Here is a 19910-nt window from a genome sequence, read left to right on the forward strand (position 1 = left end):
ATTTATAAAATACAGAAGAAATGGAGGATTTGACTTAATGCTCATAACTAAAAAATTGGCGAGGGTGATAAAAGAAACAGAGGCTATTTTTAATGAAATTCCTGTAAAAACGTTGTGTAAAGAACATTTTTAATTATGAAACCGTAAACGAATCCATAATAACAACAGAGGTTCCATAAAATTTTAAAAATTAAAGTTTATGAACTATATATCTATTCAATCTATTAAAGGAAGATTTTATCAATCATCATATAATAAATATTTTGATTTCTTATATAACGCTCCCTTAAAAATGATAACGTCCGAAAATATTATTTTGGAACATTGTAAATTAAAGTCCAAATTAATAATAAACTATACTGCTTCCATTATTAAAAAAAAATTATGGACCATATGATATTTTAAAAATATATCGATTCAATCTGTACATACTAATATATGGTTGCGTTGAGAATTTGTTATTCTTAATTCAGTTGCCTGATATGAAATAAGCTTTTTAATTTTAAATTAATTAAAACTTATTTAAGATTTTACTATGGCAATTGAAATTATATTTGATTTTATATAAAGAAATAATTTTTTTTTTGTTACATTGTAACCAATACTTAATTTTTTTGAAAATATAATGATAAAAAGGCCGGGCCCGGATTTAACTCTTTTAAATATACTCCGGCCAGCTAGATACTTTTTTTAAAAATATCTAGGCCAGGCAGTATATTTTAAAACCGAATATTTTAAATCGCCATTATTAACTATAAAAATTAAATACATGTAATATTTTTTTAAAAATCCGGGCAAGGCCTGAAATATAAAACCAGGCCGGGTCATGCAAATGCTCTGCAGATATCTGATAAAAATAACATTAGTGTTTATTGTATCAGATAAACATTTTTCAGAACTATTTTTGAAACTTTGAAAAAATTTTTTTTAATTTTTCGGCATACTCGGAAGATAAACAATATTTATTTATGAGGGCCGAGGCAGAGCGCGAAAATAAGATTTTCCAGACCATGTAAACAATTTAGCCTGCGCTGTATAATGGTAGAAGGCTAATAAAAAAATTCACGATTTATTGATTATTTATATAATGTGCAAATATAAAAAATACTCGAGATTAGAACCCTTTAAAAAATTAGGCTGAGTTCAGGCTTCATAAAAAATATATTATAAACTTTAAAATTAAATAAAAAATAATGATTATTATTGTGTTGAAAGAATTTCTAGGACAAGATAATTATAGAATTTTTATTTAATTTAATTTAAAAATGTGTTTAATTTCTATTTTTCAATTGATATCTGGCCAAGCCGGACTTGGGCCTCAAATAACGGGCCGGCATCATGAGTCTAAAATATAAAAAAGGGCCAAAATATAAAAAAGGGCCAAAATATAAAAAAGGGCCAAAATATAAAATAAAAATTCGTAATAGATCTGTCTCTGCAGAAAAAAATTGAATTTTCAGGACTCTGTTCTAAAGTGTAATGGTTAGATTCAATATATTTTTAAGTCTAATAATTTAAATAATATTAAAATAGTTGGCAAATGAATGAATATGGTTCAAAATTTATTGTAGCAAACATTATCATCATAGATAAATAAATATTTTAAAAAAAATTTCCATGTATTTATGCAAAAATATGCTTGTGATATCACTCAATAGGGTTACACTAGATTAAAGGGATGGACTAGGATGTGGGGATTGGCATTTAATTAGATTTGATATTTCTTTCGAATATAAAAAATCAATTTTTTTCTCGTGAATTTTATAAAAAATATTAAACCTTCCCGAAGTCCGGGATTCCTATAATTATTTTTTAACAAAAATGATAGAAAAATAATCATTTCATAAAAAACTTTGCCATTGAGTAATTGGCATGGATAACTAACATCAATAAAATGCCAAAGTTATATAACTGATTTTATTTTGTTGAATAAATGACAACAAACACAGACAAAAATGTTAGATGATTACTTTACCATGATGGTCTAAAATAATAAAACATAAAATGACCTTCAAAAGATACTAAGTTAAGTTGGAATAAACGACATTACTAAAAATTTTATAAAATAAAATGCTAGAAAAATCTTGAACTATATTTTTTTTGTTCAAATTTTAGTTTCAAATCATATAAATTTATTATTTTCAAATCAATTATACATATACATAAAAACAGCTGTTGTTTGTTTATTAATTAATTTTAAAATTTCCAGGATTTACGAATTTTAAAATAAGGATTAAACAATTATATTATTTATATATCGCACAATCATTTTCCGAAATTTAAGGTTTTTATTTTGCCATGATTTTAACCAGATAAATAAATGTCTTTATGAGAAGAATTTATTCATAATAGTCTCATTTTATTTTATTTAATCTTTTTTATTTCTTAATAAAATGTATAGCGAATAAGGTTAGATGCCGAATCAGGGGAATTCTCATATAGAAGTGGAAATAGAGTCACCTATTTTGGAGTCTAATTTAGGTGCTTATACTGAATGGAAAGTTGCAGTAAACTTAGGGGATAGGGCAAATTTTACTAAAAAATAAGTTAAAATAGGGTTTTTTTCTACGTATTTTATTCAATGTCTGTAGATTCACTTATTGCAGACATTTGATTACATTTTTAAAAAAAATAATTTTGATTTACCCTGGTATAATTTATGTGGTAAATCTTTAAAATAAAAAAAACTATTTATATAAATAAAATCTACTAGCGATAATAAATAGCCTTGAAAATAATTTAAATGTCAAAATGATAATAAAACGCGGTCAAAATAATAAAATATAAAAGTTTCAAAATTCAATATAAAATTTTGAAAAATTTTAATATCAACATTTTAAAAATAATAAATATGTAAAAATTATATTAAGAAAAGTTTATAACAAAGTAAAAATATTTATAAAAAAAAATATTGGTTAGATGGGACTTGTTAAAAAAATAAGTTTGGTTCTTGCGAATGAGAATGCCAAACATTATTGGCTAAAAAAGATTTAAAAGATCAACATTTTTATTTTTAGAGGAAAATGCGTTTTAGCATATACAAAGTAACAAAACATAACTGCAAATTTTTTCCTTATAAATAAAGATTTAAAATTCCGTTAAACATATTTTAAGAAAATTAAAAACCAATTTTTTAATCAGATAATTTTTCAGAATTATAAAACACGAATTAATATGATTTAATGGCATTTATAAAATTTGAAGGCATATTGATGATTGGTCATAGGTTCGTTGGACCAATTCATTATTGCACATTTATTTTTATTAAAACGAAGGCATATTTTATGTTCCATCAATTTGATAAAAACAAGGCTAACATTTTGAATTGTCATATTTTCCAGAAGGAAATTTAAAAAAATAAGGAAGATATTATCCATTACAGTGATAGTATAATCCATAAATATTATCATAGAAATAAGACAATTAAAATATATTGCAAATGAAAAAGATAAATATAATGCAAATAAAGAAGATAAATAAATATATTGCAAAAAAAAGTAAGGTATCATAATGTGGCCTTAGATTAATTTACTTCATATCATTGTGAATTAATTAAAAGTAAATATATATAGAATTACCCTCATAAGGGTGAAAGGGAAATTTTTACTCTGTATATTTTACTGACGTGGCCAAGAGTCATGCCCCCCCCATCCTATAAACTAAATCTTACCCCTACCGTGATGGAAACCGCTGGATATTAGTACTATAGTTTGCAGATTTACAAAATTTAAATTTAGAATTCCTTGTAAATGAGTTATTTGTGAATAATTTGAGATTTTATCGAGTAAAAAAATTCAAGATCGAATGAGTTTTTTGCAGTGTTATCTCTTAAGTAGAATCTCTTTCGAGGAAATTTTTTTGTATATATAATGAAATAAAACCCCTTAAAATAAATAATTAATTGACATATATCATTTTGAAATTTAATATAAATTGAAAAGCAAATATGAATGGGCACTAATTTTTCTGTCATAAGCAAACATGGTGAATATAAATTAACTTAAAATAATTAGGTAAAAAAAATATATCAATTTTTGCTAATATGTAATAATAATAATTGCCCATAACAAAAAAGGTATGAGAAATTATTATGTATAATACCTGATGAAATAACCGAATCTCCACTCTGTAATCCCATTTTTTTAACATTAGTTATCTCTTTTTCATCCAAAACAGTTATAGTAGAAGATGTACATGCCTTGCCGAAGTCATTTATAGCAACACATGTGTATAAATCTTCGTCCATTTTACTCATATTTTTAATTATTAAAACTATATCGGGATAATTATATAAAAATGATACATGACTAATGGCATCCTTTTTATATATAACTTTATCATTCAGGACTTTAGTCAATGTCGACTCAGAAATTTTATGTGTTTCATCTATCATATCTGGACCTTTGTACCACTGAATATTAGGAATTGGATCCCCAATTACTTTCAATTTAATAATGATCGTTTCATGTTCATAAGCCTTTGTTGCTTCCATTGTGATTACAAACTCAGGGGGTTTTCCGTTTCTTTCAATTCCATCAACCCTTTGGATTTCTAATTGATCGGGTTCTAAATTCTTATTATCCCTAAATTTTTTCGCAGCGTTTTCTAAAATCTTCCTAACCACATTGTCTTGTATATCTTCGGAAAAACTTGTCAAATCTGTATTTTTAGAAATATCCGATAAAGTTGAAATCTCAAGATCATTGTTTGTGAACGACGAGCCATAGGGAATGTCTTCGGTGAGGTATTCATCAGAAGAGGACGATGATTGCGAAATTGAAGAATTAAAAGGGGTGGAACGATGTAAACGTTTTCTTTTTCCTTTCAAAATTTTATTACTATCCAGATCAACTTCTTTGTTAGCAACGTTAGAATAATCAATATTATCTCTAGATATATCCCCCATTCCAGAGAAGTCTTCTTTACTTATGGTATCAAAGTCAATTTTGATTTCTTTAATGTGCCCGTATTCAGATATGTCATCTCCTTTAGATCCCAAGTCTATATTTTCTATATCTTCCTCAAGAGTTTGATCGGCTAGAATTTCTTGAATGATATTAGTGATCTTGGTTCGTCGTCTCAAACGTTTCTTATTTTTTAAAACTTGGTTATCGCTAGAGGACATCTTGGAATCATATTCATCTCTAATTTTCTCACTTTCTTCAACATTATCCGGTATTTGATTGACTGGCCATATATTTAACGTAGTAGATGTTAATGCGTTGCCTAATTTATTAACGGCTTCACATGTATATATATTCGCATCATTTTTTATTGTATTAAATATTTTTAATTCGCTTTTAGGGTATCGATAATTTAATCTATACCTGTTTTTAGATAATAAAGCTTCATCGAGACTCTTACGCTTTATTGAAGGTTTTATTTTTTCGTTATTAACAATATTGATATCATCTGATAATATATTAGTATTCGATTGAGTTATTATACCACCAGCAGTCCATATAATTTGAGGATGTGGATTTCCCTTTAATTCACACCAAAAGTTAGCTTCATAATTTTCATGGACATATTGGGGTAACAATACCTTGGTAAAAAAAGGTGGGTATTCAATTGACTCTTCTTCCAAATTATTTTGATTTATCATTTTTTGAAATGACGACAGCCGATATTTATTCATGCTCTCTTCGATGCTTTCTATTAATGAAGATTCAGTAATCTCTGATGCTGTAACGTTTCTACTATGTGAATTATCATTAAAATCTACCTCAATTTCGTTGATCTTTTCGTAGTGAGGCTTTGATTTGTCATTGGCTTTATTTAAGTTCTCTTCACTCGTATGTGCATATAGAAGTTGTGGTAAATAAAGGGCTTCATATGTATTATCAAAAATTTCATCAAACAAATTGATGTTTTCATCGAGAGTCTGGCTTTTATTACTAATATTAGAAGTAGAGGTGGAGTAATTTATTTTGTCGTCGCAACCAATATTATTAGGTTTGAAATCAAAAGTATTTTCGTGATAGTTGAATATAGAAATAGGTTCTATGTATTGTTTGTTGGTGTAAAGACTGTTTTGTTCTGATTGAGCATCCTTCCCATTGAAATTTTCGGAGATTATGGCAGGGCATATCGATTCAGGATTATCAGTCTGTACAATATTCTCTAATGGTTGATCATAGAGCCACAAACCATCGTTGGGAATTTCAAAGCTATTACCTGAAAAATATTGGGTAATATCTTCTATCTGAGACATTCTAAACATCGAAGGTATTGCAGATGAACGGTAATCCATCGAATATTTATGTCGAATAAATACAAATGGTTAGTTCCTGGTGTATTTCGAAGGCTAGCATAATTGCTCGAAATTACGAATCATTAATTATTTGATACTTAAGTTAAGTTTAAAAATTCATTTTTTGAAAAAATATTTATAATATCACATTTTAAACCCTAATAAAATTTCGTTATCGTGAAGAGTATATTGTTTATTTTAAAACAAAAAAAAATAAAGAAATAACAACAAATTTAAAAATATTGATAAAATATTATAAACTTTCAATAATCTTAAAAACAAATTGCCTCAGCTATAGAAATATATTAATAAAGTATAAATCAAGAATGTTTTTACCTAATGATGTCGAATTATCTAATAAACGTATATATCATTAAATATTTTAAACCATGAATATATTATAAATATATATGAATTCCGATTATAATAAATATTATATTATAATTAGAAAGTATTTATTTTAGTATAATAATAATATTTTACAACCTTGTATCCTATATTTTTACAAATTTAATGTAACATATTATAAAATTGGGTAATTTATAAAATTATTATACTATGAATAATTTTATATTTTATTGATTATTTAAGTTAACTTTATCACAATGAGTTAGGTGTAAATATTAAATATATCAATCCATCCTATTAATATTTTGCATATTTAATTCTAATAAATCTGTGTTAAGTATGGCGACCCAAAAAATTATTATTGCTTCCCAAATCAAAAACCGGGAATTTTTCACGGAGAATGGCCCTCCTACCAAATATTTTGGATTTATAATAATTTTTTTAATTTTTACAGTCCTAATTTTCAAATAGGATTTAAAAATATAGTAAATAATTGTTTTAAAGTTTCAAATCTATAAGAAAAGATTGAACTACGACATTTTAAGAGCTGTGCATTTTGCAATTTTAATGTAAAAATATTAATATGTTAAAGTCCATGCTATTAAAAAAAACCATATAAATTATTTATGGTTTCAGAATTGGATGAGCACCAAGTATAATATTTACTACTAATAATTACAAAAATTCTCTATTCTTAACGAATATACAGCTAAATAAGAAATTAAATTTGAGCTCTTGAATTTTAAGCATAATAGTTACATAACAAGTTTGAAAAATTTAATGTTTATCTAAATTAAATGGCCCTTCTTATATGGAAATAGAATCCAGATTCATACATGATGAAACGTATTCAGGAAAATAGCTTATAGATCTGTGGAAAGTTTTTTAAATAAAATTATTGAATTAATTCAATTGCTTTTATTTTATTTTTTATAAATATTTTTATACCTACCCCCACCCTTCCCCCGCATATTTTTTGAGCACCAAACCCCTGGTGTTGATGCAATTTATCAAATTTAGATAACAACAATTATTTACCAAAAATTATATTAAAAAAATTTAAATTCATTTTTTAAAAATAAGTTTCCACATTATATATTACATATACCAATACCAATATTTCAAGATCAACTCAAATAAAAGATTAGCATTAAAATTTGTATTTAATAATATTGACAACAGAAAATAAACGATGCGTTTTTAGAAAATTCAAGGATGAATTTATCGATTTCCAAACACAAATATAGAGGATTATATAAATAATTTGTAAAATAATTATAAACGAGTGGCTTCTTCAATTAATTAATGTTAGGTATAATTTATTATTAACGAAAATATTATACATCATTATTATTAAATTATTTTATAGGATAAAATTTGAAGTTAAATAAACATGAATATCAAATATTTGTTTATTTATTTTTTTCAACTATATTATAAATTTCTCAAGATTAAATACATTTTCCCCTACAAGACATTTTAAAACCCTTCATTATCTAATTTTTGTCATATAATTTCTCATATTTCTATTTATTACCCGTAAAAATTGAAATATTAAATTTCAATAAGATACGATATAAATATTAAAAGTACTTATACCAATTATTCACGATAGTGCCTAACCCACACCTCATATAATTTGTAATGTTATTATCACGTGCTTTTCTTTGTTTAGTTTTTTTCAATGAAGTGAAAACGCTTCCGTTTGAGTTTGAGTAGAGTGAAAGCTAAGTTTTGAATAATTTATTAGATTAAATTTTTATACATTGATTTATTCTAGAAATAATATAGCCAACATTTGTGATTGTATTTCTTTTTATTAATTCATTGAAATTAAATAAAACCCAGGTATAATAATTTTAAAAATTAAATTTTTGAACAATTTAATTTTCTAATGTTTCTTTTTAATATTAATTTATTGATTGTTAATTTATGTTATTTTATTACTAACTAAGCTCAACGAACACAGATTTTACTTTTCATTTGCAAAAATTTTCAATAAAATTTATTGTACAAAATAAACAACTTTACATAGCTATTTTTACACTTATTTATATGATCATTTAATTGAGATGTATGTAAAAAGTCAAAAGTAACTTATTTATATTTTATAACCCATAGACAGTAATGTTTTTTTTTATTATTACTGGCTGGTTCATCAGATTTTTATAAAAATAAGTAATTTTATATGAAATATGAATTTTATTTGAATTTCCAGTTCACATCTTGAGATATTTTTTTAGCCTTAAGTTATAAATTAATAATAGTAAATGTTTTGTGCAACATCATATGAAAGGATAACCTAACATGATCACTTTATTGCCTTATATTAAAATTCAATTCTTTAAAAAAATTATATTAAATTTAATTTTACACTTTATCTTGTTTTTATTTATCATGGCTCAGCTGAGTGTACACAATGTATTATTTTTAGTTAAATTGATATATTTTTAAATATCATGCATAAGAATGCCAAAAAGAAATTTAAAGTGGAGCTGAAAATTGGAAAAAAATGCTGCTGGTCTCAAAGCAGGGCTGATCTAAAACAACTTAAATTATCTTTCTTTTATAAATCAATACCAAGTATTTCTAATACTATTACTTTATGTAAAAAACTATTTTAGGAATATCAACCATTTACATCTACCTGAAACAATTAAAGTGTCTGCAACATCATTATTTATTATTGAAAACTATATTATCCACCATTACAGTAAATAAATCATTCACATAACATGAAAATACATTATCTACAATTAGAGCAATTCCATCTTTATTATCCTCACATTTGTCAGAAGCAACTACATCAATAATGCCTTCAGATATTTCACAAAGTGAATTATTGATATCGGAAACAATTGCATCATGTATAGGAATATTAACGTCACATTCATCTGTAACAATTTCATCATCTATTCTTTTAAAGAGCTCCTTCCCAGATATGCCACAAATCGATTCAGGGGATCCTACAGTAGCTCCTTCAGAATTGGATATGCATACATACACTTTAAGTTGAAATTAACAGCTACTATGCCTCAAATACTTACATTTTTAATGCAAGATCCTATACAACCAATAAATAGTAAATATGATAAATTATATAATCGAATGGTAATGAGTGAAAAATACTTAGAAAATGAAATTGAATATTAATTAAATTAACTTCAACTGAAAATATAACGAGAATTTAAAATAAAAAAGAAGGAATGGTGGTTTATCTGAATTAAAAACTTGGCTTAAATTATTTAGATTAAAAAATAAATAAAAGTAATTTTATAGTACAATAAATTATGTTTTTCTTTTTAAATATTAGTAACGAGTAACGTTTTGCGTTACCGTTACTCAAGAAAAAGAAACGCGTTACATTTACCTTTAGAAGAAGGTAACGGATGGCGTTTTTTTATTCTACTTTTTTGACGTTACTTTACAGCACTAATACTACTGCATTTTTTAGCTTTATAATTTTAACTTAATTTTGATCTAATTTTACATTTTCCCACCCATTTTTTAGTGAGAAAATTTAAAAAATTTTTTAGCCTGATATACCTTAATTTTTACATTAGCTATTTCAAATTTGAAGTTTTTAATGATTTATTTTTACTTTTCACCCTTTTGATTGAAACCTAGCCCTCACACATGATTTTCCAATTATTTGTTTTGATTATTTTTTAAAGTATTATTTAACTTATATTTTGATTTTTCCATATGTTATAATCAGGGTTTGACAAAATTTTCAAATGGAGCATTTGAAGATTTTTTCGCGAAGATCAAAAAAGTTAAAGATCTTTTCTTAAAAAAAAATTCATATTTTTTCATCTTCAAAAGAGCAAGGATATTTGAAGATTTTTGAATTTTGAGAAAATGTTAAACCTTAGTTATAATGCAACATACTAACAATTAAGTCTTTATTATCGTTATTTATTGCTAGTTTCAATATTAACAATAAACAATTTTTAGAAACACTCTGAGTGTCCATACAAAAAAATCCAACTTCTTGTCTTATTAATACTGACAATTTCGACGTTTACTCTATTATAATGAAAATATAGAATCCAAATTCAAAATATATTTCTTACTCTCTCAGGGATCAAGGATGTATTATTATTCACATTTTTTTGAATAAGAACTATTTCCAGAGGCTTGTTCCATAACTATTTGTCATCAGAGTTTCATGTTGAAGCTTATGAATTCAGACTTTACCAACTGGTCGCGTTGTTTAAAATGATCAATTTTTTCATGTTCATTTTCTTTGATGAACAAAGAAAAAGGAGCAAAGTTCAAAAAAATGTAGATATATCCTGAGCTTCCTTCAAAAGTCAAAAAAAGACTCTGATGGAAAATCTTTATGGAAGAAGTCTCTGGAAGTAGTTTAAATGAAGAATGTGAATTAAGAGGGTCAAATTAGCTGAGAAAATCTTTGTAACATCTAAGCTAGCTTTAATAATTTGGGAAGTACGAAATATGGTTGATTTGGGCTCCAGATTTTCTTCTAAAAGGGGGACAACAAAATTATTTGTACTGTACCTTATAAGTATTTATGAATCCAATAGTTGAATTTTATTTAAACCCATCTCATGGTGCTTCTAAAAATGTGATATTTTATTTACATTTATTTATTTTCATTTATTATAAATGCCAATCAAAGAGAATCATTTGTTTGTTGATTTAGATAATATACGCATATTACATTGATAAATTTATACTTTGAGTTTAAAAAATTATATGATGTGGAAAAATGAACCTGCATTGATATTCGCCATGTATTTTAAATATTTGAATAAAATTAATACGTTAATTTTTAACTTGTGAAAGAAATTTTTTTACGTGAATAAAAATATTAAAAATTTGGCTGACCTGTTTAAAAATTAAAAATTTTAATCTGAATGAAGTCGGGAAATGTTTGAAAACTTTTTGAAAACTTTATTATCAATCGGGAAATGTTTGAAAACTTTATTATCATTGTGTTAAATAATAGATTATTTATATTTTAACGTTTAAGACGTTATGTTATATTGTAATTGGATTTGTTATTATATTATAAATATTATTTTGTTTTCAATTTAACATTACCGATTAATTTATTTGACCAAGTATATATATGACTAGATGATGTATACAAAATAGATTATTGAAGTTTAAAGAAAATAAAAGATTAAATTATTCTCATTCGTATATCGATTAAACCACATATGTTCTACAACCCATCTTTTATCAAAATGAATTAGAGAAAATGGTTATGTAATATTGGAAAGTTTGATTTTCACCTTGATGAAATTATGTTGAAAAGTTTTTAATTTTCACTGTAAATATAATTTAAACACTAGTGGAAATATTTTAAAAAAATTTGGAAAAAAAATTTATTTAAGAATTTTTGAAATATCGAAAAATTATATAGGGATATAATATTGTGGTAATATTATACAAACGAATTTTTGCATGTGAATATAATATAAATTAATTGAAGAAAAATATTGCGTTTAAAAATCAATTTTCTGTGGCATCTTAATTCATTTAAAAATTTGTGCATAAGTCGGTTCACTGATCGAGTGTTAATAATCAACTTACAATAAAAGGAAATAAACATAATAAGATTTTATTTTAATTTAATACATATTGAAATTAAATATGGATTAACAAGATTAATCGTTGAAAAGAAATGTGTTGGAAATTTATTTAAAATAAGAAAATGTTTTATAGAATCTTTAACAAAAGATTCTTTCATAATTGAAAAATATATTATAAGCTTATTAATGGAAAATAACAATCTTACTATCCAGGAGATAATTAAAAATTTACCCTCTGGTAGTCCAAAAACGAAAACAACAATTAGTAAATATATCAAAAATATAGGTTGGTCGAAAAAAAGAGCTAGCAAAGAGACTGATAGAAGAAAAACTCCCGTGGCAATTAATATTCGTCAAATCTATGGTGTAAAGATCTTAAATATCCCAAGAGAAAAATTATATTTCTTAGATGAAACTGGAATAAACTTGCATGTTGTACTAATCTACGCCTGGGCGCCATACAATGTCCGTCCAATAATAAAATTCCATCCTCTAAGGGTATATATGTAAGCATACTTTGTACTATTGAAATTGGAGGGATAATCCATTATAAAATAATCGAAGGAGCTTATAATGGGTTATTATTCCATGATTTTATGACAGAGCTTATCAGTGTCTTACCACCAGATGCAATTATTGTAATGAATAATGCATCTATTCATAGAAGCCATCTTATCGATGCCTTTAAATATAGGATTAAATACCTACCATCATATTCACCTCAGCTAAATCCCATCGAAAATTTTTTTGGAGTCATGAAAAATAAATATCAAGCAATCAATCCCCGCCCTGAATCAAGAGATGAAATTATTGGGAATATTATTCAGCTCTTACAAGAATTTATTCCTTATGATTTTGCTAATGTACTATTTGAAGTTGGGTTATAGCGGGCAACTTAATTTAAGTAATCCTATTGATTTGTATTAATAATTATAATAACTTTTAATTTCTAAAAGGTACCATCATCAAATTCGTGGAACAATGGAATATTTTGATAAATTATAATTATATTTTTTTATGTATTAATTATTTTATCGAAATTATTATAAAAATTTATAGTATCTATATATATAATCACCGTAATCATTAACGTTTTCGTATATCCTTAATGTTAATTTTTATTTTTCTCATCAACTTTCCTATCTTCTTAATGTTAATTTTTATTTTTCCTATCAACTTTCCTATCTTCTTAATGTTAAATAAATCGATAGAGACTATATCTCTCTATTCTTAAATTTTAAGAAAATTTTTTGTATATAACGGGATTAGAACCCATGACACGATTTAAAGGCAAGCGTTCTTCCCGCTCAACCACCTTCTATATTAAATTTTGTAATATAATCTTTCTTATATACTTTATTATTTTATATTTTTATTGGCTAATTAATCTTTATTTTTATTGGTTTATTGAGGTGTTATTTCATTGGTTTAAATTTATTTTCTATCTATTTTATTGGTTCAAATTTATTTTCTTTATTTTATTAATTAATAATCAACCATTTTTAATTAACGATCTTTTTTTAATTAACGATTTTTAAGAAGATCACAACCTTTTTTATATTTTTAAGAAGATAGTCAAGTATAATTATTTTTTATTTATAAAAATAAAATTTAATATTATATATATAGATTATCATGGAAAATATAAATATTTATACAAACCAAAAATTTGTTCATATATTTAGTACCAAGTGAAATCCAACTACATTTTATATTAAAACTTCTTCAAGTTCCTAAATCAGTGTCAACCCTTCAATCATGTAAGAAATAACCTTTTTTAAATTTGAATATGTTTTAAGTTAAAGAAATAACCTTTTTAAAATTTTTAAGAAGATAAAATTATTTCTTATCATGTCAACTACATTTTATATTAAAACTTCTTCAAGTTCCTAAATCAGTGTCAACCCTTCGATCATGTAAGAAATAACCTTTTTTAAATTTTTAAGAATATGTTTTAAGTTAAAGAAATAACCTTTTTTAAATTTTTAAGAAGATAAAATTATTTCTTATCATGTCAAGTATAATTATTTTATTAATAAAATTTAACTTATGGCCATGAGATATTGTGAGATGAATATAAATAAATATAAATTATGTTTTAGGTTTAAGAAATACAAGATTTTTCCAAAAAACTAACCCAAGTAATTATTAAATTATCAACTAAAAAAATAAAGATATTTTTTATTTAACCGATCAAAAAAAAATAATAAAATAAAACATATAATAGTGGAAAAATTTATGATTCCCATCAATCTTACCCTCTCAATTATAAGATTTATCTTTAGAAATAAACTAATTTATTTTAATTATAATATTTCACACATTATTATTTAAAGTAAAATGGACTCTCTATACCTATTTATTTCATGGAATTAAAATACTCAAATACCTAAACTATGTAACTATGCCACAATATGCCAATCAAATTCACTACTCCTTAGTACATATTACATTTTAAATTTAACAAATACATTTAAATTATATTTAGCCAAATGGACATTAAAAGTAATAACAAAACTTTTCTCTCACCATTAATATGTTATCTCTGGAATACCAATTTAGCACTAAGTAAAATCCAGGGACGAAGCGTCCATAGAAGCAAGGGAAGCATTGCTTCCCTTGAAATTTTTTTTACAAAATTCTTAGATAAACTTAATATAATCTTTATACTATGCTAAAAAAAAATAAAATTACTTCCTTAAAATAATTAATATATTTTTTATAACGTTAAAAAGATTTATAATATTTTACTACGATAAAAAATTTACTATTATTTTTACTATGTTCAAAAATTTACTATTATTTTTACTACGTAAAAAAATTTACTATTATATTTACTATGTTAAAAAATGATGGAAGCAAATTTAATATTGCTTATTTTCCTATAATAAATATACTAATAAATCATGATTCATACGATATTTTTTTGGTGTAATTTTTTTATTACGTTAAAAAAATATACAAGAGGGAAGCAAATCTAATATTGCTTATTTTTTCAATAAATAAATATAAAATCATGTTATGATATTGTTTAATTTTACGATTAAAAAATAAGCATTGGGGAAGCAAATAAAAAATTGCTTATTCTTTTATAAAAGAAAAATAAATTTTTTTTCTTACTATTTAAAAAAAAAATTTTTTTTCTTTAAATTAATGTTTAATAATTGTAATTGTATTATTGAAAATTTATTAATATTATCATTTAGCTCAAGAAATTTTGATACCAAAAAATTAATTATTGAAAAAGGAAGACCAAAGCCAATTTTAAGAAATTTAAAAAAAGAAATAAAATCTTGCATTCGTAATTTTTCTTTTGATAAATATGAATGGCTCACTGGATGTGAATTTTCTAATTCTCTATATTGTTGGTCATGCCTATTATTCCCAAAGGAAAAATATGTTTGGAATGATAGAGGATTTTCGGATATGAATAATTTTTCAAAGGCAGTTAAACGACATTAGAATCAACAGCTCATTTGCAGTCGATGATTCAATTAAAAACATTTGGCGAAATTCGTATTGAAAATATGATAGATTCGATGCGCAAAATATCAATCGAACAGCATAATTCGAAAGTTAAATCAAATAAATAAATATTGAAAATTTTAATCAATTCTATATGTTTTCTTGGAGCTCAGCAGCTCGCATTCCGTGGTGATGATGAATAACCTAATTCAGTAAATAGAGGAAATTATATTGAATTAATTTATTTGCTCGCGGAAGAAAATTTGCTATTAAAACATCATTTAGAAAATAGTACAACTTTTATTGGACTATCAAGTGATATCCAAAATGATTTAATTAATTCCATTTCATATGTCTTACACCAAAAAATATTAGATAAATGAAACGGAATTTATAACAATAATATTAGATGAAACAATTGATATAAATAATAAATCCCAACTGGCTGTAGTTCTTCGATATGTTTTAAATAACGGGACATTATATGAAAGATTTATTGAATTCTTTAATGTTACAATGCATCGTGATGCTAATTCTTTATCAAAATTTGTCATTAAATTTTTGTATGATAAGAAAATTATGAAAAAATTGATAGGTCAAAGTTACGATGACGCAGCTGTTATGTCAGGTGATTCACATGGACTGCAAGCAAAAATTAGAGACGTCAATCCTTCTGCACTTTATATTCATTGTTTTGCCCACAAGTTAAATCTTATATTATCAAAATCTTGCAGCAAAATTAAAGAATGTAAGGTTTTTTTGCAACTTTATCTGGTTTAGCCAGTTTTTTTAGTACATCATCTAAGCGTACAGCAGAATTTGATAAATATGTTAAAAAAAGATTACCACGAGTAGCCCCAACAAGATGGGAATACAATGGTCGGCTGGTTCAAACAGTTTTCAATTATTTGAAGGATCTAGTCGTTTTTTTTGAAAGTATGATTGATGAAGAATCTGATATTGTTTGGGATAATGATGTTAACATCTCGTGGCTATTTAAATATATTAAATGATGCAAATTTTCTAATTTTGTTATATTTTTTTCAAGAAGTTTTTCCAGAATCTGATTTAATATTTGATATACTTCAAACTTAAATTAACGATGTATCATATTGTCTTAAAAGTATTAACGATTTCAGAAATTCAGTTAAATCTAACATAGAAAACTTCGATGTTTTTTGGAGAACTTTAAATGTAAAGGAAAATATTGAAGACAATTTAGATAAAAAACGTAATAAATCCGGATTGCCTAATACAAGAGAATTTTATAAAAATTTGATAATTAAAATAATAGATACTATAATCAATGAAATTGATTTTCGGTTTGATACATTAAAAAATATCAAATTCGTCGAATTGTTAGATATTAGTAAATTTCAAATATTTAATCAAAATTTCCCAAAATATTTATTTGACAATTTAAATGACACTTATTCTCAATTTTTCGACTTACACAAGCTGGAAACCGAATTAAAGGTAGTGTTTCGTGACGATGAATTTAGAAAGAGAAAAAATGTTTATGAAATACTTGAATTTTTAATTAATACCGATTTGATGAAAAGTTTTAAAGAGTTTTTTAAATTATGCAAATTCATTTTAACTTTAGCTGCAACAACAGCAAGTGCAGAACGGGGGTTTTCATCTTTAAAAATAATCAAATCTTATTGTAGAAACAGAATGAGTCAAAATCGATTATCGAATCTAGCTTTGATTTCTATTGAAAAAAAATTATTGAAAAATTTAAAATCTAGTAATAACTTTTATAATTCAGTACTTGATCATTTTACTCAAAAACAAAGACGAATTCCGCTTATTTATAAATCTTAATTTTTTATGGTTTGACTAATAAATAAAATAAAAAATTTTTTTGATTGCTTCCCTAGTAGTAAACTTGACGCCTCGTCACTGGTAAAATCCAACCTTTTAAATTTAAAGGTCGTCAATTTCCTATTCTCCCATCTTTCGTTCTTACTATTAATAAAAGTCAGTGTCAAACCTTCGATTATGTAGATATCTCAATTATTTAAAAAAATAATTAATCAACTCTTATATTTATTGAAATTAAAATGCTCAAAAAACTAACCTAAGTAATTATTAAAATATCAATTAAAAATATTTAAATATTTTAAAAAACCATATAATAGTGAAAACATTCATGATTCCCATCAATCTTACCCTCTCAGGATTTATTTTTACAAAAAGCAAATGGACTCTCTATATACCTATTTATTTCATGGAATTAAAATACTCAAATACCTAAACTTTGTAACTATGCCACAATATGCCAATCAAAGTCACTACTCCTAAGTACAAATTACATTTTAAATTCAACAAATAAATTTAAATTATATTTAGCCAATTGAACATTAAAAGTCAATATAACTTTTATCTCACCATTAATATGTGACCACAGGAAATGATATACAATACCTATTTATCCATATCTTCCTACATTTATGAATACAAATTCATATATTTTATGTTCATATATTTTACATTCATATATTTAACATTAGATTTAATAAAATCTATATATATGTTCACAGAAGATTCTCCTTTATTCTATAAAAAAAGGTATTATTCAAGATTTTTTTACATCATACTTGACGGGTTATCCACTGGTTATCATATATTTATCGAAATAAATGGATATAAAATTACAAAATAGATCATATTTAAGAAATTCTAAAATATTTTCAATTAAAAAATACTTTTTACTAAAATGATTTAAAATTTTTAGGTGAAATTTAATCAAAAATCGTGAATTCGCAAAGAAGATCAAAAAAAATTTTTCATTTTTCATCACAAATTATATATTTACAACATAATTTCTTTTTATTTTATAAAAGGGGGAGGGGGGGGGGGTTAACATTTAGTGAATATTTTTATATTTTTTTTATAAACGATTATTCTTGTTAATTAATTGCTTGTCCATATTTAATTTCAATATGCATTAAATTAAAATAAATTTTTATTATCTTTATCCCCTTTTATTGTAAGTTGATTTTTTAAATTTTTCTTAAATAAGTAAAAAAATATTTATTAATTTTTTTAAATTTTTCTTAAATAAAAAAAAATGTTTAATATAGAATCTTTATTATCCAATAGTAATATTAATTTTTCCAATTTAAATGAAAACTCCCAATCTTCGTCGAGAATTCAAAGACCAAAAAGAATACACAAATATTGGAATAAAGAAAAAATAGATATAGTTACTAAAATGTTATCAATGCCTGAAAGAGAACATGAAAATTAAAGACATTGCAAAATACGTCGAAATGTCTACAGCATCAGTTCATAAATTTAGACGGGTCATATTCCCAGATATAAATGGAGATCCTTTAAAAGAATATAATATTCAAAAAAGAGGAAGTAAAAAAAAGATACTTCCATAATTGAAAGACGCATGGATACTCTTATTATCCAAGAGATAATAGAAAATCTACCTCCTGGTAGTCCAAAAACGAAAACAACAATTAGCAAATATATAAAAAATAGGTTGATCAAAAAAACGAGCTGGCAAGGAGCCTGATAGAAGAAATACTCCTGGGGCAATCAATATTCGTCAAATCTATTGTGTAAAGATCTTAAATACCCCAAGAGAAAAATGTATTTCTTAGATGAAACTGGAATAAACTTACACGTTATACTAATCTACGCCTGGGAACCATATAATGTCCGTCCAATAATAAAAATTCCATCCTCTAAGGGTAAAAATGTAAGCATATTTTGTACAATTGGAATTGGAGGGGTAATCCATTATAAAATAAACGAAGGAGCTTATAATGGGTTGTTATTCCGTGATTTTATGACAGAGCTTATCAGTGTCTTACCACCAGATGCAATTATTGTAATGGATAATGCATCTATCCATAGAAGCCATCTTATCGATGCATATAAAGATAGGATTGAATATCTACCATCATATTCACCTTAGCTAAATCCCATCAAAAAAATTTTTGGAGTCTTGAAAAATAAATATAGAGCAATAAACCCCCGCCCTAATTCAAGAGATGAAATTATTGGGAATATTATTCAGCTCTTACACGGATTTATTACTTATGATTTTACTAACTTTTACAATCACATGCAAAGCTATTTGGAGTTGGGTTATCGCGGGCAACTGATTAATTAGGTAATCCTTTTAATTGATTTGTATTAATAATTATAATATTAACTCTTTTAATTTCTAAAAAGTTACCATCATCAAATTCGTGGAACAATAGAATATTTTGATAAATTATAATTATATTTTTTTATGTATTAATTATTTTATCTAA

General features: G+C 24.6%; 1 protein-coding gene and 1 long non-coding RNA gene across 3 annotated transcripts in view; one reads left to right on the forward strand and one right to left on the reverse strand.

Annotated features, from left to right (window-relative positions):
• The window catches only part of LOC135923553 (titin-like), a 156430-nt gene that overhangs the window by 48463 nt on the left and 88057 nt on the right, over positions 1–19910 (reverse strand). The window lies entirely within an intron of this gene.
• Positions 7863–9782, forward strand: LOC135924758 (uncharacterized). Of its 2 annotated transcripts, XR_010571394.1 has the most exons (5): positions 8104–8332; positions 8382–8449; positions 9070–9184; positions 9226–9314; positions 9362–9782. It is a non-coding gene; the product is annotated as an uncharacterized LOC135924758 (long non-coding RNA). The 2 variants fall into 2 exon arrangements; XR_010571395.1 differs by lacking the exons at positions 8104–8332; positions 8382–8449 and adding an exon at positions 7863–7913 and having other exon boundaries at positions 9362–9781.

Source organism: Gordionus sp. m RMFG-2023, chromosome 2, assembly GCF_954871325.1.
Source record: "Gordionus sp. m RMFG-2023 chromosome 2, tfGorSpeb1-WG-v2, whole genome shotgun sequence".
Classification (NCBI taxonomy): Eukaryota; Metazoa; Nematomorpha; class Gordioida; order Chordodea; family Parachordodidae; genus Gordionus; species Gordionus sp. m RMFG-2023.